Source organism: Nycticebus coucang, chromosome 11 (genome assembly GCF_027406575.1).
Source record: "Nycticebus coucang isolate mNycCou1 chromosome 11, mNycCou1.pri, whole genome shotgun sequence".
Taxonomy (NCBI): domain Eukaryota; kingdom Metazoa; phylum Chordata; class Mammalia; order Primates; family Lorisidae; genus Nycticebus; species Nycticebus coucang.
In genome coordinates this window covers 59,975,933-59,999,869 of record NC_069790.1, presented here as the reverse complement: position 1 = coordinate 59,999,869, position 23,937 = coordinate 59,975,933, and the positions used below count along the sequence as shown (strand labels likewise).

Below are 23,937 nucleotides of genomic sequence, written 5' to 3'. Positions count from 1 at the left end.
TGGTTATCTCATTTTGTGGGCCAGTAAACGGACCCCAAGAGTACAGTTGCATCTTGACTAAAATGTTGCCGCCCCTCCATGGAGGTCATCAGCTGAGGTCTGAGGTCCTATCACTAACAGATTAGCTGGGGGGAAGGGTTCACTGGGCAGACTGGGGCGTGGCCCATCCTCTAAGTCCTCACTTAGTCCAGAAGATGAAGCAACATTTCCAAGCTCACAACATCTGTAAAGGAAGAAACTGGAGTCCTGGTCTAGTCATTTTGGGGGGTTAGGCTGACTCCAGAAGTGCAATGCAAATGTTGCTGCTGTAGCTACAAAGTAAACCCTAACGTCTCCCTGCTTGTGATGACTCAAATCATATTGAAACTCCATGACAGAGAATATGAATGGGGACCCTGTGCTCGTGGCTCTAACTCAGGAATTCTCTGTCCTCAATAGGACCAATTCAAGCTTCCAGACCTCACTAGAACTGTCGTTTTTGTTTTCATCAAGGACCACAGAGCTTCAAATTTAACAACAACAAAATACAGACTATAAGCAGAGTTTCTGAGAGTCACCACATGGTGATGAGGTATGTATTTGAAGATTCTTCCTCACACTAAAAGCAAGTCTCTTCCTTCCTCCTCTCTCTGGGGTGTATAAGCCGGCTTGGGCTAAGCAGCCTTGCTGGGTCCCAGACAGCAGGAGTGGGGGGCATGTCTCAGTGAGTTGTATTGGGGTGATCAGTAGCTCAGCCCTGGGCCTCATGCCTGTGCTCTAGAGAGCCCTGATCTGGCCCTTCTCTGGCCTGCCCCACCCCCTGCTGTGAGGAGTCTGAAGGGGAAAGCTATACGCTCTCCCCAGACCCGGTGGGGTCTGTATGGGCCTCTTTCCTGTTCTCCTGAAGGGAGACCGCCTCTGCCATGGTGAGTGCCCCTAAGTCTGTGGAGGAGATGAGGGGCAGCTGTTTGCATGGGCTGAAAATGGAGTTTGGATGTGTGGACTGGGGTGTCTTCCAGATCCCCCACAGTGCTGGAGGTTCCAGGGATGGGGAGAGAAGGGGCTTCTGTTTGTGGTTTGGGGAGGTACAAATATGACAGAGTGGACATCAAGATGGCACTGGGGAGAAATTCTGGGGGTGAACTAGAGTTCCCAAAAGCCATTAGCAAAGTGAAAAAGGTTATGAGGGCTGAGCCTTGAGGCTTGGTGTCAAAGGAAGTCACGACATGGGAGCCAAATGGAAGCAGAAAGTCAGGGAAGAGGACAGAGAGAGTGGAAGGCACAGTAGTCTGGATGGAGTCGGCAGAGGTCAGCCACACCCATGGCTCCTGTGACACCATCCTGCTGAGGAACTCCAGGGTTTCCATTCACACATGTGTGTGAGTGCTGCCTCGTTCTGATTACCTACTGCTATAGACTCTCTCACCCCCATATTTAGTGATTAAAATGACAAACATTTATGGTCTCTCATACTTCCTATAGGTCAAGGGTTCTGGAGCAGTTAGGCTGGGAGGCTGTGGCTTACAATTTCTCATAAAGCTACAATTAGATGACAACTAGGCCAGGGCCATCCTGAAGGCTTTGTCATTCACATATTTGGTATCAGAGTTAGGAAAGTTGAAAGAATTGGGAACTGAGAGGTCTGGAGCAGAGCACCTTTAACTTGACATGGTTTCTCCACACAATCTCTTAATCATGACAGTTCTAGGTCAGATGGACACCATGTAGGGCGGGCTCAGGGCTCCAATCACAGGCACCAAGAGAACAAGACAGCCAGGTGGACATTGTATTGCTTTTCATAACCCAGCATTCTATTTGTTATAAATGTGTTTCTAACGACAGCCTATACTTGAGAGAAAGCGAATTAGACTCCACTTTTGATGAAGGAATGTCAAAGAATTGTGGACATTCTAAATCAGTCCAGTCTGTCCTGTTGCAAAATTATTAGTTTTGATCTCACATGCAAAATATACTCACCTCCTCCTAAGACCCCCAAATATCTTACCTGTCCTGGCATCAGTCTCAGGTTCAAGATCCAGTAGCTCGTTAGGTAAATCAGGTCCAGGCATTGCAGATGAGGGGCTCCTCAGGTGCAAATTCTCATTTGCCATCTCTTGAGTCCTGTTCCTGATCCGTGAACTGAAGTGACAAGTCATTTGTCCCCCTCACCAACATACTTTGGTGAGATGCGATAGCCACCATAGACTTTTCAAAAACAGGACATGCGCAGCAGTTCTGAAATGTAGCCAGGCAGATGTTGCCAGTTCCCTGATTAGAGCTCAGCGACCTCCCTCCGAGAGATTATCTGTGACTCCTGGCTCCTTCCTCGGTGCTACAATTAGTTTCTTCCTCTGATTTATCCTTCCTGTCCTACGAGAGCCCCCCATTTGTATGGCTGGGTGGTCTTCTCAACCTGTTTCTTTCCCATGGAACTTCAGGGGTCCAAAAGCCTCTTTTCATTTTGTACTACTTCTGTCTCTTTTAGTATAATTTGGCAAATTTTTCATTAGTACAAATCTCTTTAAAACTTTGTGTGTTTCCTATAAATCATATTGGAATTCACTCTGTTAGAGAAACACCACATCCAAAAATCTCCATAAGATATGCTTTTTTCCTACTTTAGTCTCTCTCGATGGCCACTTGGGGACTGTGCCCTTAAGTTTCTCAAAAACATTTTTGTTTAATGGAGACATCTGAGAGCGATGTCCTTAAGATCTTTAGAGGGAGTTTTAACTGTTTGAAAAGAACTATGAGGTACTTAAAGCTGTCTGAGGTCTCAACAAAGGATTCCAGAGTTACACTGTTGCCTTCAGTTTTAATGGAAATGACCTTGTAATTTTAGCCTCATTTGCTAGCTGGAGAGGATAAAACTGAGAAATAGGTGTATTTTTTTTTTTAAACCCCAGAAGGCTTGTCTTTTTTATATTTAACCTTTTCCCCGTTTAGTTCCGCTTTCTGCTCTCATATTTTACAATGGGCAGAGAGGGGAACCAGGCAGCCCCTTTCATAACTCTGCCTGGAAATGTCCTTACTAGGTGATGAGCTTGTTAGATACATTTTCTATTTTCTATATTACCACAGATGACAATATTGCTAGACTTTCTACTATTTCATAACCAGGGTCTCCTTTCCTCCAGCTTCTGATACATTTTGCTTTTTTGTGAGTAGGGCGCCGGCCCCATATACCGAGGGTGGCGGGTTCAAACCCAGCCCCGGCTGAACTGCAACCAAAAAATAGCCCGGTGTTGTGGCGGGCGCCTGTAGTCCCAGCTGCTCGGGAGGCTGAGGCAGGAGAATCGCTGAAGTCCAAGAGCTAGAGGTTGCTGTGAGTCCTGTGACATCATGGCACTCTACTGAAGGCAGTAAAGTGAGACTCTGTCTCTACCAAAAAAAAAAAAAAAAATCTCTCACTGCCAGCCTGTTTTCAAAACTCTTCTGCACCCTCCACCCAGGCCCCACGTTGCCACATTTAAAGTCTTATAACAGCAATACCTCAGTTTTAGGTAACAATTTTTTTTTTCAGTTATCTATTGTGAAAGAGATCACCCTCAAAATTGGTGAAGAAAGAAAAAGAAACAACCTTTAAAAAAAATCTTTTGTTTTGTGGACTCAGTATTCTGGATCAACTTGTCTGGGTGGTCCGGCAAATCTTTGCGGTTTCTGGGTTTAGAGATGAACTCAAAGGCTCCTTCCTGCCCATATCTGGTACCTGTGCTGGGAAGATTTGAACAGCTGGGGCTGGAACTGCTATGTCTCCTTAGGTATTGTGCTATTAGTCTGTGCTGTCTCTAACCCGTGGTTTCCATGTTCCAAAGGAGGATCCCTCAAGAAAGAGCCAGGTACGAGTTCCATGGTCTTTTGTGAACTAGCCCAGAAGCTCACACAGAGTCACTCCTGCTACTTCACTTAATTAGAACAAGTCACTAAAGCCAGCCCAACATAAATGGAGGGGAATAGACCACACCCCTTCAAGGGAAGTGTCTCAAGAAGTGTTAAAAAGAATGTGCAGATGTGTTAAAAACTTTCATGGCTCTGGGGTTCAACAACAGAGAGACCCCTTCCTCAGATGTGTTTGCTTGCTCATCAGGAAGAGTTTGGTGGACTGGGGAGAAAATCCCAGCAGACTCTGATTTTCTTGGAATTCTGGGAGTTAGGTCTCCCAAGTGTCAATTTATCCACAGCTGAATCTTATCCCCCATAACTACGTGAGAAACCTTTGTCTACTCTACTGCTGTTGAATCCAGAGGTGATAACTGCCTGGAGTCCTGCCTGCCTCTCAGGAAACCACATGTTATACAGAGGAGTGTGGCTCTCTGTCTCTCATAAGCTTCTCACTTCCTGAAGCCGGCAGCCACCATCCCAGAGGAGATGTAATCTGCGTCAAGGGGCTGACTAGCAGCTCTCTGTCTCTAGACTCTAAGACTTGCTAATGCTTGGATTTGACTTAGCCCAGGTAAGGAGCTTTCTAATACTAATTTTTAAAAACCCTGCTGTGCCAAAGAATTAAATAAGCAATCATCTAGCTTTAAATGTTTCACAGGGAGCTAAAATAATACCTTTTGGGACATGCAATCAAGTTTTCAACCCCATCTCATCCAAAGCCACACAGTTTCTTTTCTACAGGATTTTGATTCTGTGGAATGTAAGTTTCGTGGCCATAGCTAGGAGAGTGCAATTTTCCAAATGTAAAAAAAAGCAAACAAAAAAGACCTAGCGGTATAGGGATTTTTATTTTCAGGTTAACAATCGAAAATATGTATATGGCTATGGGTGGCACAGGAAGTGAGATATTCAACCTTCATACAACATGTGTCTCCTTTTTTCTGTATTTAGTCTGTGTCTCGCCATTCATAAAAATGCACTGTTTATTCTTTTCCGCTTTAAACCATTCTCTGTCTGCCACCCCCTCATTTCTCCAGGCTTTATTTATTTTCAAAAATAATTGAGTCACATGCAATTTATTTCTAAAGCTTAAGACTTATGTTCAAACACAATCCCATTGTTCACATCCTTAGGGAGCATGAGTTACTTGAGAGGAAAAAAGTAGAGATTTTGTATACATTTTGGTTCTGTGAATAATTTATATTAAAACAAATTGTGCAGAAAATGTGAAAGATCTTTGAGTAATACAAAGGTACTATTTTTTGGATCAGTAGGGAAATGATTGCAATACACAAAGCCTTTGGAGGGAGCTGTGAGGGGGATATTTTCATGATGTCCTAGTTGTTCTGAATGCCGAGAGTCTATCTGTTGTTCCTGGGGACTCCTGCAATGACACCTTGTTCACTTTCTCTTCCCCACTGTTGACGAGTGTTGTTTGGAGTTTGTGAAGTTGTGACAGAGACTCAGCGAAAGGGAACTTCAGAGATCATTTGCTTGGTATAGACTGGAGGGGTAGGGGGAGTCAGCAGGGGTGGGCAAGGGAGAGCACAGACTATGATGACAAAGTGTTATGTTAAATCTGGATCTGATCAACTTCCAGCCACTTCCAGCTTTTAGTCTTTTATTTTTTACTTATTTTTTAAAGACAGAGTCTCTCTCTGTTGCCGCCAGGGCTAGAGTGTAGAGTGCAGTGGTGTCATGATATCTCATTGCAAACTTAAACTCCTGAGCTCAAGCAATCCTCCTACCTCAGCCTCCCAAATAGCTGGCAGCACCATGCCCTGCTAATTTTTCTATTTTTGGAGAGACAGGATCTCATTCTTGCATGGGCTGGTTTCAAACTCCTGGCCTCAAGCCATCTTCCTGCCGCAGCCTCCCAAAGTGCTAAGATTACAGACATGAGCCACCATGCCCAGCTAAGTCTCTTAATTTTAACCATATCTTTTCTTCCTGAGTATCAACAATATTGCTGCCCAAACCCTACAGCTAGTGACATAAACATTTAAATCTTCTAGAGACAGATGGCAACACAGATCTCCGTTGCTGTTCTCTGAGGATTCTCAGTGTTGCTGCTGTGTGCAGTTAGTGGGGCGTTAGACAGAATGCTCCCACAGAGGTGTTCTGGACTCACCTTCAGGAAGCAAAGATGCTTCATTGTGTTGGGGGAATTTTGCTGGCTAACATCCTGGGGATGACAGCAGCCAGAGAAAGCTAATACTTAAATGAAAGTCACCAATTAACCACTTCACAACTTCCTTTCTGCTCAGCCTCCAGGATAGGATAATAGATGATATTGTTCCAACCACCAGCCACCCTCTATCCAAAAAGTTTATTCATGACCATACAGTGGCCAGACTAACAGATTGCTTTATCATAGCAAGGGGGATATGAATGACCAAGCCCTGTTTTTGATCATAAATTCTCAAAGAACTTATTTGAATCTGTGACCACACACTTAAACAGAATCTGGCCTTTTGCTCAGTTGTCCTAATGTCCCATTTTCCTATTATGTGACCATTTTTGGTCAATGTTGGTTGATCTTCTCTAGATAGAACATTAACACATCTTCAGATCTACCTATAAATTAGTCCTTTCTACCCGAAAATACTTTTGTGGTTGATTTTACAAATCCAAATCTGCAGATCTTCTACGATTATTAATGGCTTTCACTGCAAGGCCTGTCAGGGGTAGGGTTACAGAGTGAGGTCACGTCTCTGAAGAAGATGCCTGGGACCTGGGATGTTAATGTCTGTCTTGAGTGCCCAGGGGAAGCAAAATTAGCCTGTGTCTGTCTGAGGAGAGAGAACAGAGGAAATGTGAGGCAGTCCATTTAAGGATTGTGTTGAGAACATTGAGAGTCAGTATAGAGACCCGGCATTTCAAGAGACATGTGGACCTGAGAAAGATCTAGATTTAGAAAGGGAGGTGGAATTCCATAATCTTTGATTAAAAAAATCTCTTCCTCTATGAACATGAATGCTAAAACAAGCAACTTCTTCTAACAGCAAAAGAACTCCACTTGAATTTAAACATGTCCAAAGTGGAGTTTTAAGGAAGAAGCGTAGCACAAAGAGGAACCTGGCATGCTGAATCCTTTGTGCAGCCAGATAATTGAGGCTTTCTAGAGATTAAACCAATTAAATCAAAACACCTGTATCTCACAGAATACTCAGAGCACCATAAGGATAATTCTCAGAGTTTATTCAGCTCTATGAATATCAGTATTTCTGCTGCTTTTGTGAGTCTCAAATCTCAACATTTCTACCTAAACAGCTTCCAGTGATTCTTCCTGCCTCCCATTTGGCCTCCTCCAAATCTTGCACCATTATGTCTGCGAGCTGAGGGACTCTTTAGAAGCCTTCTCCTGTGGCATGCCCTGCACTGGTTTCTCCTGCGTTGAAATCCACTCTATACCAGACCCCAGGGCCCTTCCTGTTGGCACCACCACCACCCCCAGCCTGGGATCCAGGGATCCAGGGCTCCCACCAGCCTGAACCTCTGGCCTGTTCTCAGTCTCTCACATCAGCAGCTTTGCTGTGTACCCTCAAGGAATGTGACTGCAACAAATAATCTATTTCACTGTCCTCTCTGCACAGTTCTAAACTGTGCTTTCTACTCTACATGCACACAGAATCTGGAAACAGTGATGAGGCATCTCTCACTCACATCCCAGGTTTTTGACGGGCACTTGTTTATCTTTTCACAAGATTTGTGACACACACAGAAAAATGGATTTCTGGACATTCCTGTAAAGTATAATCATGTAAGCAAACAAAAAATGAATGAGAGATGAGTTTGCCCAGTTCACATTTGTTCATTTTGTAGCATTCTCTGTGTAAGGCGTTGTGTGCACAGCAAATGTTTGAGAGAGAAACCAGTACCCTGCAAACAGTGTGCAGTGGCCTCCGCTTCAGGATCTTGTTTCTCTTACTTTCTAAAGTACGTCATTATTTGTTCATTTATTTAAGAAACATTTGCCAAGAACCAGCTATGCACCAGGACCTATTCTGGACACTGAGGACTCAGTGACGAGTGAAATCTGTCTCTGCTTCTGTTTCTATGAAACATGGAGTTTAATGAGGAAGACAGTATCACACAGTTTCCTAAACACATAACCAAACTATAATACAATTCCTGCAACAAAAGGAAAAAAAGAGGGTACAATGGGAAAGTACAGTTGGGGGGGGGTGTGGGCGGCTGTCCTGGGGAACTAGGAAGAGCTTCTTTTAGGAAGGGACTTTTAAACTGAGATCTGAAGGATGTGTGAAGAGAAGGAGCGGGTGAATTGGAAGAAACCAGTGTTGAGAGAACAGAGGTCCAGGCTGACGAAGCTGGGCAGGGGCCAGGGAAAGTCATGTCACATTAAGAATTTTAGAGAATGTTCAAGAAGCTCGTGATCCACTAAGATTTAGATTTTGTGTTCTGTTTAGCATCTACTAGTTTGTGGGCTCTTTGAGTTCAGAGCGTGTATCATTCTCATTTTTTCATCATGCAGAGAGCTTTGAATGTTGTTGGTGCTCGATTACTGCTGACTGAACGTGTTTGGAAAAGCTGTCAGTGACGGGGCAGCACACCGGGACGTGGGTGGTGATCTGGATAGTTCAGTGGATATTTGTACCCCCAGCGATTTTCTCCAGGCCATGCAGATGACAGTGAAAGGCCAGGACACTCTATTTTTCACTAAAGAAATGTTCCAGTTTAGATAATTTCTCTAGAAAAGAAAGAGTTCTGAGCTATCCCCTGTCCAGGGTCTCACTAGGAGAATCCCTACTCAGCCACAGTCTCAACTGTCAAACTCACTGAGCTTTATTTTGATCACTGGGGGGCAAATGGGGCAAGGAGTGGATTCTCTTTCCTTGGTCCTTCCGGCTCTCCTCTTTCACTCAGCCTGTGGTCAGCAGCACAGGATTCCCGTAGCCCCAAGTCTGCTCTTTCACATTCTGAAGGCCTTTGCCACCCATTAACTGATGACCACCCACAGGCTGGCCGGTGGGATTATAGGTGTCCTGGTGGGATCCTGACTTCTCGGAGATTGGCCTCTTTTACATCTTTGGATTGATAGCCAGCAAATATGGCAAATGCTCCTATTCTCTGCAAGGGAAAGTGACACCTGTGAGGTCATTAATGATGCATTGCCACCTCCATCTTTACATACAAAGGAAAAGGCTTTTGGGAATAGAGAGAGGCCCTTTTCAGAGGCCCTTTTCATGCAATAATGATTTTCTCAAAATGGAACCAAATTTCAAGAGTCTTTGTCCCCCCCAGAGAGGCTTTTCTTCCCAGCGTGTGAATATGATTATACAAATGCCCTGAGAAGCCACCTCCCGATCACTGTTTAAATTACTCGATGCTGGCAATGATCTCAATTTTAAAGCCACTAGAAACCGCAGTTGATGGCTAAATGACTGACATATTTTTAAACAGTCTATGTTTACCTCTTTGGCTGTTTTTATCCCCTCCACCTTGTGCCTTTCTGTGATGCCGCCTCAGCCTCAGAGGTGCCGCGTGGCCGTCTGCGGAAGATGAGAATACTAAAGAGTCGGTTTCCTTAGTAACAATAACCACGAACCAGCTTCCGGAACTTCCTGCCCTTCCGTCCCTCTGATTTGTGTTTTTTGTTGGTCACAAGACGCCCAAACCCACCCTGCCCAGAAAGATTCATATACATTTTGTGACCCATGAGCAGAAGGATGCCTTGACTCCGCTGATTTCATATTTCTTTTCTCAGCATGTTGATGTGTTCTGTGTGGTCAGGGCTAAGCCAGGAACGCCTGTGAAGGTCCATGGGCCATCTCAGAACTCGTTTTGTTTCTTCAATGTCAAAATTTGGAACCACAAAACCATAATGCCGGACACATGAATGAGATGACCTGTGGTCAACAACATAGAACTTTCCAAAAAAGAATGTGTCCTTTTCACAATATTTCAAGTGATAAAAAGGAAATATTAATTGAGAACAGAAAGCTTTGCTTTGATTTTCCAGGTGTTTCTTTCTTTCTTTTTTTTTTTTTAACAATAACATGTCTCTGTTGTGAGAAATTATACTACTTCCCGCCCCTCTTCCTAACTGTATTCAGGATGAACCCAAGGGGACTCCCTTCCCAGAGGGAGCAGACACATACCGCGGTGCCTGACTGTGGCTCTGTCTCCTTGCCTGGACTCCTGGATGTGGCTACTATCCCTTCTGTGTGGCAGAGCACGTGCCTGTTCCTTGTAGCCTCACTGGTCTTCCTGGTCCACTAGCATACAAACACAAACAGAATACTCACGTGGTGCTAGGCGTGGTGCTAGACACGGGGGATCTGGGAATGGCTGTGACAAGGTAGTGCCTGCCTTCAGTGCCTGCTCATAGTCTGAAACAGTAATTTGAATACAACACAAATCACTTTTTCTAGGATGAGTTCATAAACTTAATTGTCAGACCTTGTATGATGACAGCTCTGATGGCCATTCCAGAAAAAGAGTTCCAAAATTGCTTTAAAGGGTGCTGGCGTGTGTGCAGAGCTTTCCAAGGGGGGTACTTCGAAGGTGACTGTAGTGCTATGCAGCAATGAGGTCTACAACACTTTTTCTAGAACAAGTTGACAAACTTAATTGTCTAGCCTGTATTAATACATTCGCTATTCAGTTCCTACAACAGTCCTATGAAGCAGATCATCCCACTCCACAAACCGAGGCTCAGAGAGCAACACAAGATTCCTCACACATAGTAATGGTGCTAGGAAGAGGCAGAGCCGGCAGGAAAACCCTGAGACGGCTGGCGGCCAAGTCCGACCTTCAGCACAAGCTGTGTGAAAGCAGGTTGTCGAAAGCAGTCTGGTCTAAAGGGCACCAGTGCTTTGTTTTTGCCAAGGCATGAGGTGTGGGGTGAAGTGTGAGATGAGGCAGGCAGTGCTGGCTCATGGAGGCCTTACTGATGAGCTTGGCTGCAGGCCTCCAGGTGAAGGGAAGCACAGACTTTTTTTTTTTTGCAGTTTTTGGCCGGGACTGGGCTTGAACCCACCACCTCCGGCATATGGGGCAGGTGCCCTACCCCTTTGAGCCACAGGCACCGCCCGCACACACTGTTTTTTTGTTTGTTTGTTTTTTAAGGGAGAACAATGCATTTATTAAGAGGCATGAAAATGCATAAACTCATTTATAAATAAATGTAGTATAATTTACCCAGTGAAAAAATAGCTAAAATCCATGAGGAAACTGGATTTTATATTTGGAATGATTACATATTTGATCTCCAATATGTATTGGAGAAATGATTACATATTTGATCTCCCCCTCCATCATGATTTATTGGTAGCAGCAATTTTACAACGTACAAAGAAAGCTGTTAACAATAATCATCGTATTTGGGGAAATTGTTCAAGAGTGCTCTTTAAAAATAAACCAGTGCAAACAAATTCAGATTATAAGGGATATGATAAAACCTGGAGCTTATCTTCAAAAAAGTAGAAAATAAAAATCCCAAACATTTATTCATTAAGAAATGAAAAAGCAAACTACGTTTTGATCTGTGAAAAATAATATACAGATATTAGAAAACATTCTTAACCAGTGATTGCAATAATTACATTTATAAATTTTCATTCAAGTACTAATATTCAATAAACATTCAAATTCTCCTTGAAAGTAACACTAGATGTAGACAGTCCTGGACAATGCTTCTTTTGATTTAATAATAATCATGTTAACTGGAGGCTAGTGACCCTTAAAATACTGTTGTTGGCTTTTTTGTTTTTATCTGTAAATTGTTTTTTCACAGTCTATAATTTTTATCTGTAAGGACCCAAGAAACATCTCACAACAGCTAATTAAGAAGTCTTTTCTATAAAATAACTACGAATATTACAGAAACAGACATTCTAAAACACAAGTGTAGCTCAAAAAATAAAAGGGCAGAATCAGTTTCTTTGGCAAGAAATTGTTAATTCCTTACCAAATGCTGATTTCCTATTGTGCAGACACTATCAGAACATTTCTGGAGTATTTACCAAAGAGTTATTTAATAAGCTGAAAAAAAATCACAAACTATGTTGCCATAACAGCAATGTAGAGCTTATGTTAAAGTCATACCCAAATCAACATCATTCGCTTGATTACTGTTGTTAATGAGTCTCCCTTCAAAATGCTCCTTTCTAATTTTGGCCTGAGTCTCGGGCTTTAATAAAAGTTCCCTTATCTGTTTCACCTTGGACTTCAGATTCATCCTTTCTTGACGCAAAGCTTCATCAATTAAGTCTTGAATTCCAATAGGTTTCTTGCCAATTATAATTGAAGACTCACAGTGATAATAACCATTACTTCATTTTTTTCTTCTGCATGGAGCACAGATCTATCCGATATAACACTTCTCCAAATCTGTGACTGACAAATTTTTCATATAATTCAGGGTTTATTTTTTTTCACTCCATTCCTATGGAGCCATGGTGCTTTGGACAATTTCATGAAGGTCAGATGAGGTTTAAAACTTCTGCTTTCTTCTCCCAGGATGCCTTTTTCTTGAAATGTCCTTTTTGCAATCTCTGCTATCTCCAAAAGTAGGTTTATGGGATCTCCTGCCAGTTTCACAAATCCAACTTGATTTCCAAAAGTGCCAATCCCTCGAAAGGGCAAAATCATTGTTTTCCTTGAAGGATTTCTTCTATGAATGGTTTTAATTCCAAAAGAGCATCAATACCAATGTTTACTTCATCTTCATTTAACAATCGCATCACTAGCAGGGTAATATGAAAGGAACCATCACCAGCCATTGCTTTAGCCAGTTGCTGATCTTGTTGTATTATTGCATTTTTCAGGATCTTAATTCCTCCTGTAATCTCTTTGTTGGTGATTGGAATGGAAAGGAAATAGTTGGGTTGATAATCTTTTTGCCTTTTTTTCTTTATTTGATCACTCTTGATTTCTTCATTTTCTTCACTTCTCTTCAAATTTATTTGAGATAGATCAGTGATTTCACAATCATCTTTAATATCTATAGTAGCAAATGGCAGGTCTACCAGAGGATCCACAGTATTGGCTTCAAATTCCCCTAATATTTTCTCTTCCTTTGACACATTTTCATATCCATTGGAATTAATTCCTCCTGTGTGAATTCTTCTCATTTGTTGAATCATTGTTCTGTCTTCTATATAGGAAGCCAGGTGCATCATTCTGTCTAATGCGAGACAACTGGAGTTTCTATGGGCTGGATTAAGCCTGAGAGCCAGAGATTTGGCATAGCTCTGGAGCAGGACTGTTAAGTACCGCTCATACTGCCACATAAAAGTAAGAGGCTCCTTAGCCGGGCGTTGTGGCAGGCGCCTGTAGTCCCAGCTACTCTGGAGGCTGAGGCAAGAGAATCATGTAAGCCAAGAGCTGGAGGTTGCTGTAAGCCGTGTGATGCCACGGCACTCTACTGAGGGCGGTACAGTGAGACTCTGTCTGTACAAAAAAAAAAAAGTAAGAGGCTCTTTTTGTCTTTACGTATTAGGAACAGGAGTCAGAAAACTAGAGACTGCAGGCTGGCCATTAGTTCTGTACATCAAGGTTTTCGCACACACTGGTTTTAAACAACACTGGGAAATGGTCTGATTTGTGTTTTGGAAAGACCCTTCTGGTAATTGTGAGAAGGATGAATTAGAGGAGATAAAACTGAGGGCAGGGAGATCAGTAGCCCCTTGCAGTCAGTAGTCCTGTAAGAAATAATGTTGGTCTGAATTTGGGCATTGGCAACAGGGATGGAAAGGAAAGGACTTCCCAGACTTTACCCACATGGTGCACCTGCCAGATGCCTGCAGCCCTCACTGTGTCTGCAGTTCAGGCTCCAGGGTCATGGAGCTCCTCTCTGACACTGAGATGCTCCTACGTGATGGCCATTTTGATCTCATATTTTCAAATCTGAGTTTTCCTTCTCCTCCCACACCCTCTCACTTTCTTTGTGACACCCAAAGTCTAGTACAGCAGGGGGCACCTGGCAAAGGAATGTGGCATGAAACATGAGTGAACTAGAACAGCTTCCGATTTCCCTCATCTTTATTAGGGTGTGTGGTCCTGAATTTCGCAGTCCTATCCCTGCCCTCACTCTGCTCTGACCAAGCCTGACATCTGAGCAGCCTACCTATCACAGGGCAACTCCTTGATCAGAATGTTTTATCATTTCCTCTGTCTTGGATTTTAAACTAAGAGCACTAAGTGATGGATGTTAAGCTTTAATCTCCTCAGACCTTTTAGCTAGAAAAGAAAAAATTCAAAAGGTTACTTCTGTGAAGTTTTGCATTCACTTAAAAAGGTGGGGATGGGCCCACAATTTCCTGACCTATGGAGGATTGGGCCAAAGTCTGGTGAGACAGTGATAGGTTGAGTTCGGCACACACACAGAGACAGATGAGCTATTCCGATCAGTGGAGGACCTACTGTGCAGAATTTTGATGGAGACAGGGTTCGTAGCTAATGATTTTAATGGCTTCTCCTATCTGATGGTCTTGATTTGTCCTGGTCCTAAAAAGAAGACACAAAACCAGAACAATGGTGGGGTAAATTTAATGAAAATCAGCCACAATGGAATGAAACATACACAATGTTCTAAGGCCCAGCATTTTAGCACAATAATCCAAGTCTTTCTCCTTTTCGTACATGTTCCCCCCAAAAGAATTTTGCTACGTATGTCCCATATACCCTTTTACATAGCTTTATTCTTCAACTGTTTTAAGTGTATAATTCCATGATTTTTCTTTCTTGTTTTAAATTTCAGATTAATATGAGGGCATAATTAGGTTACAATGTTTTGTTTAAGTGGGTCCCTGTTGTACTTGTGCCCCTCACCCAGCAGGTACGCCATCTACCCTTCCAATGTGCCCATTACGTGGGAGCACACCTATCCCCCTCCCTCCTCCAATTCAGTGGTTTTTAGTAAATTCCCAGAGTTGTGTAACTACCACCAGAATCCAGTTTTAAAACATTTCCATTACCCCAAACAGATCACTTATGCCCATTTTTTCCTGCAGATTTTAAAGTTATTTAAAATTTTGGTGAACATTTTTAAATGAGCTTAATTTTCATCCGTTGGAGGTAGAAAATATTAAACGTGTAATATGATGTGACAGATTGTAACCAGAATAACTGTTTCAGGATGTGACTTTATAAAATAGACTTTCTCCTATTGAATAATGTGCCTCAGACCTATAGAAATCATGTAAAATTTTGTTTAAGATTTAGGGTTTTCTCACTCAAAGTTGAGTTAATAATAATGATAAGAAAATAAATAAATAAAGATGAACTGAGTGCTCTCTGATGCCAGGGATTGTACAAGCCCTGCATTCATCTTCCATTGCATCTTCGCTACAAACTCTGAAATAGATACTTGTAATAGCTGCATTACACAGATGAGAAGATTGAAATTTAGAGAGATTACATAACTTGTCAACAGGTGGTGGAGCCACCATCAAGCTCGGCTGGGTAGCTGCAGGGCAGAGGCTCCTCTCAATGATGTTGGAAGGTGGCACTGTGCCTGAGTTGAGGGAAGGAGCTGCTGAGGGGTACAGAGTTCACGCTGACCACCTCTCTGTAGCCCTCCTGTGCCAGCCACTACATCCACCACAGAGCATCAAGTTTGGAACGTCCACCCCTGTAGACAGCTGTGCCTTCCAGAGGATGCCAGCTAGTAAGAACCAGACACTGTCCGTTAACACAAAGCCCCTTGCTAAATGCTGCACATCATATAACAAGAAGCCCAGCCCAGAACCCAGAAGAGTACAGTGGACCAAGGATTCAGGGACCCAGCTGGTGCGGAACCCTATCCTCTTTTGCTATAAGGTATATTCCTGTTAAAAAAATGAAAATTTGCATATATATGCAAAGTGGAGGTGGGGGATGATTGTAACTCACATTCTGTGATAAGGAAGAGCTATGGCCACTGTTGGTGACTGAGGGAGTTGGTGACTCCCTCACCAACAAATCACCCACCAACAACGTCTCAGAAAGACACAGGAAAACACAACTAGTTCTTCAGAAACCATACTTAGCAATTACCATATTTTAGCATATGATTCCACACTGAATTATTTCACAGTTATAATTAGCTCACTAACGCAGTGCAGAATTGGACCGTACACTAATTTGGTATACGCTTTATCTAATCTGATGAAAATGTAACATTTAGAGGGCCTGACTTTTTTTGTCACAAGCAATTAAAAAGGACTTCTTCAATTTAAAAACTTAATATCAAATCCTCCTTTTTTATTATGTTGGGCTTTGGGGTGTGGGGTGTGTGTGTGTGTGTGTGTGTGTGAGAGAGAGAGAGAGAAATTTTAGCTAGATTATAGGTACAAGCCATACACTTTCGTCTCTGATTCATTTCCAGAAATCATTTGTGCTTCTTTTCTTTCTTGCTTGCTTTTTTTCCTTTTCTTTTTTGCCTTTGGTGAATTAAAATTGAATCTTCTTCTCCCGGACAATTCTCTGTTCCAGTCATAGTAAATACCAATTTAATTTCCATCCTATTATTTTTCTAATTAAACATTTGTCATGCAGAAGGAGATCTGAAGTGCCTGTACTTTCCATTATGTAAAATATTCAGTTATGATAATAGCTTTGGAATAGTATTTTGAAAGTGTTATAGAAAGAAATTGGGGAAGAAATAAAATCAACCATAGTTATTTTACCCTGCACTTTCGCCTGTTTATTTTCTCCCTATTTTGCTACAATTAACTAAGACCGACCATCTCCCATCATGAGGAATATACATCAGATTAATATTAATAAGGAGAAGTCGGTAAAATCTGCCTGTATCTAAATTTTTTTAATGTTAAAATTGTAACCTTATTTCATACAACATTAGATTCTTTTCCCATTTTTCTCTTCTATTCACACTTGGCAAAACCAATGTTTCTATACTTGATGAAATGTTTCTAAGCTCAAATTGTTTCAGAACAAAGTAGGAATATGCCAGAAGGACAACCTGATATTTCTTGGAAATTCTGTCTTTCTTCTTATGACAATTCCCGAGGGAGTAGGCTTTGTGGAAGAATTTATTTTCTAAACCCTTTGAACACAAAGCTTTTCCATTTTCTGGGGAAAGATGTATTTCCCGGACAAACATTAACAGTCACATCTTATATCTATATTTGCATCCACATATTTATATCTATACATATATATTCTATATATGTGTGAATGTATATTTCTGTATACTCTTACCTGTTGATCTATGAAATCTTAGACTTTAATTTTTAACTTTTCAATAGTTTTCACAGAATTAGCTTTGAGATCGGATTTTATAAAGGTAGGACCATTTCCTTTCAAATTCTCAAAATACAGATTGAAACCTTTCTGGTTTGGAAAGGAACCTTTGTGTATCTTCTGAAATTGCCACCTCCTGACACACTCTGCTTACGTGTGTGTGCCCATGCAAGTGTGTACACCATGCTGGAATAGAGAGCCCTGATTGGATCTCACTGTTACTGAGTTCAGTATTTGAGGAAGATGGAAGATGCTATTTTGGTGCCCCCTTCCAGATCCCAGATCCCATTTTACTGGGCTATTGAACCCTCCCCCAGCTGGTTTATGTGTTGGTTGCTGAAGGTCCATAGATGACCTCCTTGTGGGAAAATTGCTCTGAGCTAATAGAGGAATGTTACGAGGTTAGTGGGAGAAGGTCATAGTCCATGACTGATCAATTCGGGGTATAGAAGGCTGGCACCCTGGCCTCAAGAGGGAGCAATCATGTGGTGTGGCTAGTGCTTCAGATGCCTCCCATGGTGGTCCCCTGGGCTGGAGTTTCCATGAGACCACATCCTACTTCTCCCTTCTCTTGCCTCGTTCCCTTCCTGCCTGCCAGGATTTTCCCGTAGCCACTTTCTCAAGAGGTCCCTTGTACCCAATCCCCTTCTCAGAATCTGCTTCTGGGAAACTTCATTCACTTTTCACATTCGATATCCTCATTAGTAAAATGTGGATAATAATTTTATGCTGTCTAGTCTATTTTTCAAAGTGGTAGTGCAAACAACTAATAATGTTAACAGCCCCAGAAATAAAAGATTTCATAGACAATGTGATAAATATTATCTATTATAGTATTTAACCTTAGGATCTATGAAGAAATGGTTGACTTCCTCCAACTAGAGTTTTTCACACTGGAAGCTGCTGTCTACTGTGCTCATCTTATCATTTGCCAGGGAAAGCTGGTGTGTGAGAGTTTCTGGCTCATTTGCATTACTCTCTGCACGTAAGCTTTGCAAGATGGGTGAGAGAAAGAGATTTGAATCCAGTGAAGGACCTCGTCAATTATCAGACAGGAGAGGGAGACCACACCTCCCAGCACAGGCTGACTGAGCAGGAACCCAGTCCTGCTCTTGCCTAATCTTCAAGGGGTTTTAAGCAAATCCAGGCACCAGATTTTTAGGTGAAATCTCCAGATTCTTAAATACTAACAGCATATTTTCAAACAATTTTAACACCCTACTATTCAAATAAAGCATAACCGGGGGCCTAAGTAAGCCAGTGTGTTGCCGCTAACCAGATGTAAGCCTCTGAAAGAGCAGACCAGGTGATGCTCAGCAAGGCGAGGCCTCAGGCTTCAGCACCGTGCTTAGCATGAGGCCTCTGAAAGACTGAACATATGGGCCCGCCCTTACAAATGTGGGTTTCCAAGGAGTTAAAGGAAGTCCTCTAGTTTCAGTAAATAGTGCTCTTTGTAAAAACCACTTAGCATATGATTCTTCTCCCTTAACAGCATTACAACACACGCGGAGTTTGCCTTACTTGACAGCTTGCTATTGCACAACATTTCAAGGACACCAAGTCTGTCTCCTCATCTGTTGGACAGCAACAATTATGCCTGACCTGGAAATAAGCGAAAGCAAGGAAAAGTGCCTTAGAAACCGTGGCCATCGACCTAGATGGAGGAAATCGTTGCTCTCTAAATTCTGCCCTGGGATCTACATCCCATACTCAGAAGTCTGAAAACAGAGGCTTTCCTTTTTCTTCTAAGATGGTGTTTCCTTCATTTTAGATGCGATTTTTGCTTTAATAACTGCATTCTTTTCTATTACTAATATGTACCTACCTTTTCCCCCTTGAAGTCAAACATATATATTTTTTTACTTATTACTGCCCACTTATCTTTATCTGCCAACTTTATTACTTTTCAACTGCCAACTTTATCTTTGTCCTAAGCAAAGATATTCATAAATGCACAGGCTTGATGTCCTGTGTGTAACTTTTATATGTATACACACAGACATAGACATAAAAATGTGGGAGTACATGTACATATAGAGGTGTATAGGTGTGTGTGTATATACATATAAATAAATATTCATCAGTGTCCCGCCTAAAATCATCTTCCTTATCACTAATTTTACCTGTCTCCCATTTTAGTATATTTTGCTCCCTAGAAATAATAGAACTTCATAGGAAGATTTTCTTCGTCTCTTAGGTTATTAATTTACTTGAACATTTGTCAGCTTCTGCCTATATTCCATGTAAATCTGGAAGAGGTAAAAGAAGATTAAAGTCATTGTGTTGCACAAAATTTTAAACTATTTGAAAGAGCTTTGTAAGCCAACGCAGCTAATGAACTTCTTGTAGGAAACTCATGCTCCAAATCTTCTTGCTCCAGATTCCTGTGGACTTGTGGATGCTAGTGAATTACAGAGGGTAACCCTTGGAGAGCCACAGTTGCAAAGTCCTTTAGCTCTTAGGTTTTACCCTAGGGGAGCCAGGGAAGTACCGGAAAGTGAGTTTTAATACGGCTGAGTCTGGTGGCGCCTTCTCACCTACTTTCATGCAAGAAGCCGTCTGCCCCTATGTTCCTAACTATCCAAGCCCCCAACGTTGTAATTTCTGAGATTGACTTTAGTCATTTAATAAGATAATGGCATTCAAACCAGTCTCCTGTAGGATACCAGACAATGTTAATAATTACAATCTGCATTTAAGTGGCGCCTCTCCCAGCAAGCATGAAGAGTTTTACAAACGTTATCTCATTTTCATCTTCACGACACCCTTGTGTAAGCATTTTTATTGCATTTCCACAGCGAGAGCAGCTGAGACAGGAAGAGGTTAAACAGATTGCCCAATCTGAAATCTGAGATCTCAAATCTTGGCTTGATGTTGTCTAAAGAAAGTATTTGTCATGTGTTTGTGTGGAGGTTTAATGCTAAACCCAGCAAATGTCTCTGAAAATATTTACATTTAGGTCTGTAAACTCATATACTCTTTAAACCTTGCATTCAGTGTGGAATCAATGGCATGCATCTTCTCTAATTAGTGACAAACAGAGGTTTAATTTCAGCATCTGACATACTAAATACCACCTGCCTGATAGCTTACTTAATAAATCCTTTTGTATGTCTTGCATGGGCCATGTGGCGCTGTTCTAAGTGCTTCATAAATATTAACTTATTTAATCCTCATAATGACCCTATGAAAGGAGGTACCATTCTATTCTCAATGTACAGGGAAGGAAACTAAAGCACAGAAAAGTTGGTAACTTGCCCAAGTTCCCACAGCTGGTAAGCAGCAGAGCTGGGATTCAAATCCACGCAGTCTGATTCCTGGGTTCATGTCTTTAACAGAAACATCTATTCTCATTAAGCTTTTCATGGTTGTTGGTTGAAAATTTCTGTTTTTATGTTTCTTATGCCAGTCCAAGGTGTTTTCCTATGTCAGTAGTTAGCTTCTTAGCCTCATCTCACTCACCGTGACTCTGCCCCCTCTGACTGAGCTTATATGCTAGGTGATGGCCAGCTGGTAATCCAGCAGAGTGAGAAAGAAAGTTTCAGAAGAGAGGATCAGTGGCTCATCAACTCAATCCATTCCGTTCAGAGTCCTACAAGGAAGCTCTTAAGAAAGGAAATTTTTTTCTTCATCTGTGCTTTGGAAAAAGAAGAATAAAATTCTCCCACCAGTTCGTCCCAGAATTGAGATGAGTTGTTAGAGTAAGCAAAAGATATTTTTCACAAGTGACTTAGGCAATGTACCTTATGTTTGTTTTCAAAGTGGTATGCACATTCATTATCTCATTTGATCCTTACACAAAAGCCCAGTGAGGTAATCAGGCAAGCTATTTTACAACAGCCATTTTACAGATGAGAAAACCAAGGCCCAGCATCATTACATAAAAGTCAGCCCGCTGATGAACTGTAGGAGCACAGTACATACGGTGTCAGGTATTAATAAGCTCTGTAAATTACCTCACCCCATAGTAAGCCGAATAGCTTCTGGTGATATCATTGCTAAAATCAGACATTTATTTAAACAAAAGTTAGAGTGATTCCTCCTGAGGATTGCAGACATTCAGGACCTTGAAAATGTTTAATGATTTCCAGGTTCCTTTCTTCTGTGAGAGAATATGAAATAGACTTTTCAGGGTCATAGGAAGGAGAAGGGTTTCCAGATGGCCGCGTCTACTGAACAAGGGACTCATACTTGCTTGCTGACCCAGACACTGCCCACTGCGTGAGTGCAAGGAGTCCTAGTCCCAAGAAGAGCCACTTCCCTTCCTCCATAAACGTGTCACTTCTCCCTTGGTGATAGGCCCTGTGCTAAAGAATCCATTCCACTAAAGAAGGAACCCTGGAGGTCAAATCTGCTGACTTTTACCTTGTCTATTAAATATTTCCCTTAGAAAATTGGTTATTTTTCTCTTCCAATCACTAGAACAATTGCAGTGAATTGCCATTTGTGATATATTGCGATACTTAGGCTTCATCTATTACACGTGTGACTCAATATTTCTGCAAGTAGGTTGTTATTCCAAGCATCAACTTCCTGCCTCCTCTGCTTCACCTCCATGGGACAGGGGTCCAACTGACTGGCGAGAGCCTCTTTGGTTTTCCTCCTACCCCATCAGGATCTCCTGGATTTTCTCCTCCAATCCCTTTCTCATGGGAGAGGTGGCCTTCCTTCTTCTCCTTAGCATTGACTCTATTCTCTAGAATTTCTCTTTTGGTGGTTTATCTGCTCTCCACTGTACCACCTGGGCATGGGCAGTGTCTGGGTCAGCAAGCAAGTACAAGTCCCATGTTCAGTAGCCATGGCCATCTGGAAGCTCTTCTCCTTCCTGTGATCCTGAAAAGTCTATTTCATGATCTCTCACAAAATATTGACAAGAATATTTTTCTTATCAAATTTTCCCTACATAAAATTTTAGCATCTAGGGTCCAGCAAAAATAATCAAAGGACTAATATATCACAATCAAGCATATGAGGCTTCCTCTAAGAATGGAGGTTTAACTCATTATTAGAAAACCTATTAATATAATTCACCATATTCATATAATGGATCAAAGGAGACAAAAACTCATGTGATTACTCCATAAATGTTGAAATTTGATAAAATGTAATATCTTTTTTTGATAACAACTCTCAATATGGGAATAGATAGGCATTATTTCCTTAAGATGATAAAAATAAACGTCTCTTATCTTAAATGTTTCAGCTTTCTTTTTTAAATGTTTATTCTTAATGGGAAAATAGAAGTGTTCTCATCAGGTCAAAAATAGGACAATTATGCTTAAGATTACCAGTGTTATTTAATATTATTCTGAAAGTACTAGCCAATACTAGTAGACAGGAGAAAAAAATGAAATATAAACTAGCAAAGAAAAAAAGAAGTAAAATTATAATTATCAGAAAATCTTACAGAATCAACTGCTAAACTATAACAATTAAAGAATTTGGTTTAGATGTGTTAGCCAATAGGGATCCAGGCATTCTCACCCTTTGCTGGTAAAAGTATACTTTGGTGTAATTTTCTTTTTCTTTTTTCTTTTTGATCCAGTCTCACTCAGTTGCCCTGGGGTTGAGTACTGTGGCATCATAGCTCACAACAACCTCAAACTCTTGGGTTCAAACGATCCTCCTATCTCAGCCTCCTAAGAAGCTGGGACCACAGGCACCTGCCACAATGCCCAGCTAGTTTTTCTATTTGTAGAGAGGGGGTCTTATTTTGCTCAGGCTGGCCTGGAACTCCTGAACTCAGGCAATCCATCCTCCTTACCCTCCCAGAGTAGTAGGATCACAGGTATGAGCCACCGCACCTGGACTTTTGTATAGAGGATAGAGGATATCTATCTGGACTTTTGTATAGAGGATAGAGTATAGAGGATACTTTTGTATAGAGGATAATTTGGTATCAGCTATCAAATATGAAATGCACATTCCTTTGGCTCAATAATTTCATTCCTAATAACATATTCATGTACTTACACATGTAAAAATTGATGTAGATACAAGGATATTTATTTCAGTTTTATTTTTAATATAATAAAGTATTATAAGCAAATACTAATAAACAGAAGACGGATGGATAAATTATGGTAAACATGCAGTAGAATATTACATAGTCATTAAAAAAATGAGGCAGCTTTATGGGTGTTGAGGATGGAGCTACCTCCAAAATACACTGGAAAAAGATGAGAGAGAGGTATAGAAATGTGTGTCAAGTAACTTACTATCTACATTTAAAAAGAAAAAAGTGACAAAACCCCCCACATGTTTGTGTTTATATTTAAATACCTAAACACTGCCAACTGTGGTTGCCTCTGGAAGTGTCCCTAAGTGACTAAGAGAAGGGGGTGAGGAAGATTTATTAATTCTTGGTATTAATTATCAGAAAACAAAAAATGCTAAAACAAACACAAAAATCCACTTTCTTCTAAAGAAATGTAAAAGAAACCCATGTTGGAAGCTGTTTAAGTGTCTGTTGTTGCATAACAAACTACCTCAACACTGAACAGCTTAATATGAAATTTGTATTAGGCCTCACCATCCTGTGGGTTGACTGGGATCACCGGATTCTTCTTTTTTTCCACATGGTATAGCTGTACTCACTCAGGAGCTGCACTCAGCTGGGAGCTTGGCTGGCTCTGGTGCTCACAAGTTGGTGCCTCCACCTCCAGAATTTTCCATGCCCTCCCATCACTCAGTAGCCTACTGGAGCTTATAGACAGCATGGCAGTTGACTTCCAAGGGCACAGACATGGAATCTGCCTGCCCCTTGAAGGCTTAGGCCATAATGTATTACTTTCTCGTCTTTCTACTCGTGCTCAAAGCAAGGCTGAGGGCCATACCAAATTCTAGGGGAGGGAAAATAAACCC

The 23,937-nt window shown here is 41.5% G+C and overlaps 1 pseudogene; it reads right to left on the bottom strand.

Annotated features, from left to right (window-relative positions):
- Positions 1-11,192: 11,192 nt before the first annotated feature.
- LOC128598323 (A-kinase anchor protein 7-like) lies at positions 11,193-13,007 on the bottom strand (annotated as a pseudogene).
- Positions 13,008-23,937: the final 10,930 nt, after the last annotated feature.